This window comes from Nannospalax galili, unplaced genomic scaffold, assembly GCF_000622305.1.
Source record: "Nannospalax galili isolate Female #2095 unplaced genomic scaffold, S.galili_v1.0 scaffold1773, whole genome shotgun sequence".
Classification (NCBI taxonomy): Eukaryota; Metazoa; Chordata; class Mammalia; order Rodentia; family Spalacidae; genus Nannospalax; species Nannospalax galili.
In genome coordinates, this window is record NW_008333030.1 from 264072 (window position 1) to 270569 (window position 6498).

The 6498-nt window shown below is 42.3% G+C and overlaps 1 long non-coding RNA gene across 2 annotated transcripts in view; it reads right to left on the bottom strand.

Annotated features, from left to right (window-relative positions):
• LOC103729758 overlaps nt 1-6224 on the bottom strand; it is a 34052-nt gene extending 27828 nt beyond the window's left edge. For both annotated transcript variants that reach the window (XR_607075.2, XR_607074.1), the window contains exon 1: nt 6089-6224. This is a non-coding gene — a long non-coding RNA (uncharacterized LOC103729758). The remainder of the gene's footprint in view (nt 1-6088) is intronic.
• Between the last annotated feature and the right edge of the window lie 274 nt (nt 6225-6498).

The window sequence follows — 6498 nt, forward strand, 5'->3', positions numbered from 1 at the left end:
CTGCTGACTGAGAGTCAGAAACTTCAGCAAAACTGTGAAAATGCAAATTGCCTGCTTAAATTATGCCTTTCCCCCCAAGGATATCTCAAACAAGGTTGGTAAAAACAACAAATAAACTGTGTTTTCCTAGAGCAGGATGTTTGTCATCTTGAATTTAACCATATTAGGCACTCCTTTCTCCTGGAGAATCCTCACAATACAGCTGATAAAAACACCTTTACAAGGTTCGTGAATGCTTCCTGTGGAGTGCTCTCTGCCAAGCAGTGGGGTTCACCAGTGGGTATAAGAATATCCTTTGGTTAAAGTTTGAATACCTTGTGATTAGTCAAAAACTGAGGGTTTGTACTCCACTCTGCCAAGTACCCACACACCTCTCTTGCCAGGGGCTGGGCCTGAAGGAAGACACACCCATGGTCTGCTGGCCATCATCACCAGGTAACCAACTCCAAAGAGGACAAGAGCTGACTGCAGGGTGAAAGCAAGAAAGACTTTGCAAATAAGAAAGAAAATGGCTGGAGAGCCAAGTTGACAACAGTGGCAGCTCTCAGCAAAATGTGGCTCTGCTAAGAAGATTTCTGATCACTGGTTCCCCCTGACCAGGGAGGAAGTTGTAAACATGGGGTCCATCTGTCTCCTTCAGCAAAAGTGAAAGGTGGTTTTCCCCTAATACTGATGTTCTCTCTAGTGAGAAACTCAAGCCAGAAAGTACTTGTTGCCTCTGTTTGCTAGAGAGAAGTGAAAATGCTCTACCTTAAACACAAGTATGATCATATGGCAGAGCGATGAAGACAGGGAAATTGTAGGAAACAAAGAAATTGAAATTGTGACCCTTTCCATGAACCTGGAACTTTGATCACCTTCCAGGAACCTGTAGTTGTGGTCCTCTCCTCTGAGCCTGTAGATATGATTGTCAGTCATGAACCTGGAGCTGTGGTTCCCTTCCATGAGCTTTGAGCCATGGTTCTCTCCCATCAGCCTGAAGCTGTGATTATCTCCCATGGGTCTGGAGCTGTGCTCCCCTCCTGTGAGCTAGAGCTATGGTTTTCCCCTGTGGGATAGAGCTCTGGTCCCACCTGTGAACCTGGGACTGTGGTTGCATCCCATGAACCTGACGTGTGGTCCCTTCCATGAGCCCGAAGCTGTGGCACCTTCTGTGAGCCAGAGTTGTGATCTCTTCCTGTGAGCTGCAGTTGTGGTGCCCTCCTGTGAGCCAGAGTGAATGTCCCCTCCTGTGAGGTAGAACTATGGTCCCCTCACATTTACCTGGAACTGCGGTCCCCTCCTGAGAGCTGGAGCTGTGGTCCACTCCTGTGATCCTGGACCAGTGGTCTCCTCTTGAAAGCTGAAGTTGAGGTCCCTTCTTGTGAGCTGGAGCTCTGGGCCCTTCCTGGGAGCTGGACCTCTGGTAAGGTCCTGGAGTCCTTGGAACTAGACCAGTGATCCCCTCACAGTGAGCTAGAGCTGTTGTCTCCTCCTGTGTGCTGGAGCTGTGTTCTCCTCTCATGAACTGAGTTTTGGTTTCCTCTTATAAACTGGGATCTGTGGTCCCTTCCTGTGAGCTGGAGCTATGGTCCCCTCACATGAGCCTGGAGCGTTGGTCCCCTACTGTAAGCCATGATTTCATGTTTCTCTGTTTTAGGTTGATGCTGGAGCATATTAGAGGATAGATCCCCAATGTTGGGTCACAGTTTCAAGGGGTTGGCTCATTCCCCACAGGCCCCTCCCTTGAGGTCCCAGGTTGTGCATGGTATTGTCTCTGTTGGGCTTATGCTGGGGACAGGGGAGGTCTCTGTTGTTTGTAGATTCTGTCTTGGGAGGACTAATTCTCTACAGTGGACTTCCCACTGCCCCTGAGGGCCAGCTGTGGTCGTAACTACACATGTAGTCCTATGTATTCATGCCTTGATATCAGGCCTCTCCCACTCCCAGGAACCAAGATGTTTTCCATGGTTTTCTTTCTTAAAAAAATTATTTTTATTTTTATGTGTATGAGTGTTTTGCCAGCATATACTAAGTGCACCCATGCCATGCAATGCCCACCGAGGTAAGAAGAGGATGTCAAACCCCTGGAACTGGAGTTAGGGACAATCGTCAGCCACCAGGTGGGCTCTGGTTATTGAGCCCTGGTCCTCTGCAAGAGCAGCCAGTGCTCTTAACTGCTGAGCCGTCTCTCCAGCCCACCATTATTTTTCTATGATTTGTCTGCAGTCACAGTGTGCCTTCACTTATGCCCTGCAGAAAGTGCTAAACACCTAATTGAAATTCTAGAGATAAAAATCAGAGTCTGGGAAGTCAAAGAACAAAACTACTGTAATAACTATGCTGATATAATTCTCAAACTAAAAGTATGTAATTGTATAATGTAATTCACAATTCTCTATGTCTACCATAATTTTTGAGTATTATTTGCTGGCAATACTGTGCTAACCATGTTTCAACAATAATCTGAAACTTGTCACTGTTGCTGTAATGTGAGTTTGGCACTCATTCCCTTCCCAAACTCTCCAACCTATACAAAGTTTCTCAATAGAACCTTGTTAAATTTTTAGAGAAAGCAATGCTGACAAAAAGACAAGCCACCCCAACAAGTACATTTACATAAAGGAAGCTCTTTGTAAATTAAGTTGACCAGCTTATGCATTTCCTTCTTTAATTTTAAACTCAAGTTTTAAATATTGCTTAATGTTTGAACCTCATTATTAATTATATCCTTTGAGCAATTTAAGTCTAAAAGGCACAAAATTCTATATATAGCTATCGATAAGACATTTAGGGGAAGAGGACGGGAATTAGCCAGAATGGAAAGGGGACCAGAGAGGGTATTGTGAGATAACAAGATTGAAATACATTATGTACCTGTATTAAATACCATAATGAAACCCAGTGTTTTGCATAAATAATATATCTTAATAAGAATATTTTAAAAACAGACACTTTGAAATAATTCCCCTTCATGGGATGCCCACACCACATCTTGTGGGTACTGTCCTCTTTCCCTGAATGCCTACATTAAATCCCAAGTGTATATTACCCGTTACCCCTAATTCATCAACTCCTTAACATTGCTTAATTAGGACTCATCCTTGACTGATGATTGCTAAGGGGGTATATCTTGGGCTATTGGCAAAAATTCTGAGACGAATGTCTATGCCAAAACTGATAGTTCTACATTGTATGCACATAGCATGACATCATGTTCAACCCCAACAACATATTTAATCTGTTAATATACATGGACGTACAAATAAAATTAAGTATGTTTTCTATGTAGTGTGGAACAAAATCCATTTGTCTTTGTCTTTAGGGAAGACATTCCATTCAGATGTGACCTTTGGCTGTGTGCCTAGCCCTCCTCACAAATGTCCTTCACTTAAGGGCCCTAGGAATCAGGATATCTACTGGAAATGTCCTGCTTGTAAGAGAAAATGGTTTATGGCATTAGACGTGGTGTAAGACCTACTTCCCGCATGTGGTAACTTCAGTCAGAAGCATATTAAACAGACAGGGAAAATTACGTGGACATGAGAACAGAAAGACGCTTCATATCCTGGGATCCCCTTGCATTATTTATTGCCAGAGTCAAGAAATTTCAACATAACTCCTAAAGCAAAAATAGCCTTAAGTTAATTGTCTCCCTGTGTTTTCCTAAACATCCAAATAAAGATGTTAAAAACAGCAAATTAAACTATGCTTAATAGGACCATAATATTTGTAAGCTTGACTTTTAGCATATTGGCACGCCTTTCTCATCTCCAAATCTAAGAACTGCATTCTCATGCAACCACCATACAATTTCATTGACTAAAGGAAATTCTGTATGATAAAAAAGTGAGTAAACATAAGCAAACCTGTGTGTGTCTGTGTGTGTGTGTCTATGTGTATGTGTGTGTGTGTGTGTGTGTGTGTGTGGGTGTGTTTGTGGGTGTGTGTATGTGTGTCTCTTGAGACATGGTCTCACTTTGCAGCCCTGAATGGCCTGGAAATCTCCAGGCTGGCCTTCTTACTTATAGAGATCTCTCTGGATTGGTCCCGAGTGCTGACATTAAAGGCCTGCACCACCATGCCTGGCCAGGTCATAAATTTTCAAAATGTACTGCATGCGTACAACATCACGTGGGAAATAGAGATAGAAGAACAAGGAGTTAAAGGACAGGATCCGCTATATATGAAATTCAAGCAAGCCTAAGCTATATGAGACCCTTCCTCAAAAATCCAAAGAAAAACCCAACAATTTAAATCATAACCTTTGTTGAATCATTATACCTTGTTGTAAGTTATGTTCTTTAATGATAACCATCATAAAGACATATAAGAGCAACTTTCCTTTAAGAAACCCACAGACATCTCTCAGGATGGTACGCTGGTTTTTTTCCCATTATAAGACATGGTAAAACATTTAGTAACCTCACTAACTTCGCTTCAGTCTGGCTTCTCCTGAAATTATTTCTGTGGCACAATCAATGAACAGCCTTCATCTGAGAGGAAGTACTTAAGGTGAAAGGAGACTCCTTAGGCTGCTGGTGGCTATTAGTCTGTGTCTCCCTGCCTCTGTTCCTCACTGTTCACAGTTATATCTACAGATGCATTTTATTCCTTCTCTATATTATAAAACTGCTGTTGGCAAGGCCAAGAAAGACTGAGAAACTTTCACTCCACACTTTTGAAGATAACTCTAAGTAAATTCATTTTTCCATTTTTACATGCTAGTTTTTTTATTCCTATTAAGGGCCAACAAGATGGCCTAAAAGGAAAATGTTCTTGTTGCACAAGCTGGACGACCTGAGGCTCGTCACCTAGATGGACATAAATGTTGAAGGAGAGAAACAATTGCACAAAATTGTCCTCTGACCAGCACTCCTTTTCTATAGCATATCCGCTCACAGACACACACCCATACACATCACACACACCCATACACATCACACACACACACACAAAATATAATAAATAAATAACTTTAAAATTTTTCTATTAATGTAGGTGAGCATTGTGACCCATGCCAGGCATTACAGAGATCGAGTCGGATATTCAGATTCATTTACTCAGTACAGATTATTTTAGAAAAACAGTTCCATTTGTGTGATTCCAACATCAGTAGCATTAGCATCTTCTAGGTATGTATGGGGAGTCTGATATTAGGGGCCACTCCCACAAATGAAAAACAACTCTATTTGAAAATGGTTCTATTGACATCTGCTTTAACCAGCCCTCTACCTGATTCAGAAGCAGAGGAAAGTTTGAGAAGCAGTGATTAAGATTCCTGGCTATAGCACTGATTTTCTAGTTAACACCAAAAAGTTGGATAATTCAGAAGCATTCTAATTTGCCTAGAGTTTCTAGTAGATGCATAGTTTGCTGATGTGAACTGAGTTTCTAGCAAAATGAAAAATACACAAGTATTTCATATGCTCAGGCTAGAAAGCTGTGCTATGCTGGGTTTTTGTGTGATTCAATTGGCATGGGTCTTGTGCATAATGTCACAGTTATTGTAAGTTCATATGAGCAAGATCCTAGTGGCCGGGAGACTTTCCTTGAGTTCATGCAACAACCCCGACTCTTACAACCTTTCTGTCCCCTCTTCTGCAATGGTTCCTGAGCCATGGATGGGTGAGGTTTAATCTAGGAATCCTATCCAGAGACATGCTTCACTGGTGAGATTTCAAAGATGCATTAGTATTCACCCTACCAATCAGTAACTGAATCTGAAAGTGTGGGCCCACATCAGGTCAACAAATTCTTCCTGAGAAATGACACTTGTAAATGTCAGGGAACAGACAGGAATGTTTCCTCAGTGGTGTTACCATCCATTCATCAGTTTTGCTGCCTGTCCTTTACATCCTATGTCTGCAGGTCCACAAATAAAGGGAAGATTCCCCAATCTCAACATCACTAGGCCAGACATGGCAACAGGACGTATGATTAAGCTATCAATGAACAATGGAATTCACTCTATCACATTTGTCCCCTAGGTAGGTTCCTATCACTTCAGTTCCCCCATCTAGGTGCACCTGGTTGCTGGTTGTTCCTAAACTTAAAACAGTAAAAAACAACAAAACCAAGAAACAAAACCAAAACAACAAAGCCCCACCTTGATCCTCCGGTTCTTTTACCCTGTGACTGACAGGCCCCAACAGGAACGTCTGGGAGTAGCAGTAGCAGATCTAACCACAAGTTGATTGGAGGCTTCTGTGAATATTGACAACCAGAGACGCAAGCTGCATCCTTTCTGGGCTGCACCTGAAAGACTGTCAGAGAGCATACACACGTGATCTTCTGCACTGTTCAAATTATAGCCCTGGTTTCACCGTGGAGATTTCATGAAAGATATCTGACAAACTGGTTTTGAACCCAGCCACCTTTTATGATGAAAGTTATAAAGATCCCAGGACTGACTCAGTCGTGATCTGCCGAACATGACTCCAGTAAGTTCAAGTTTGAATTTAAAGCTCTGTGATCCATTTAAGCTCCTGAAACAACCACCGGTCTCTCTGTGGCGTT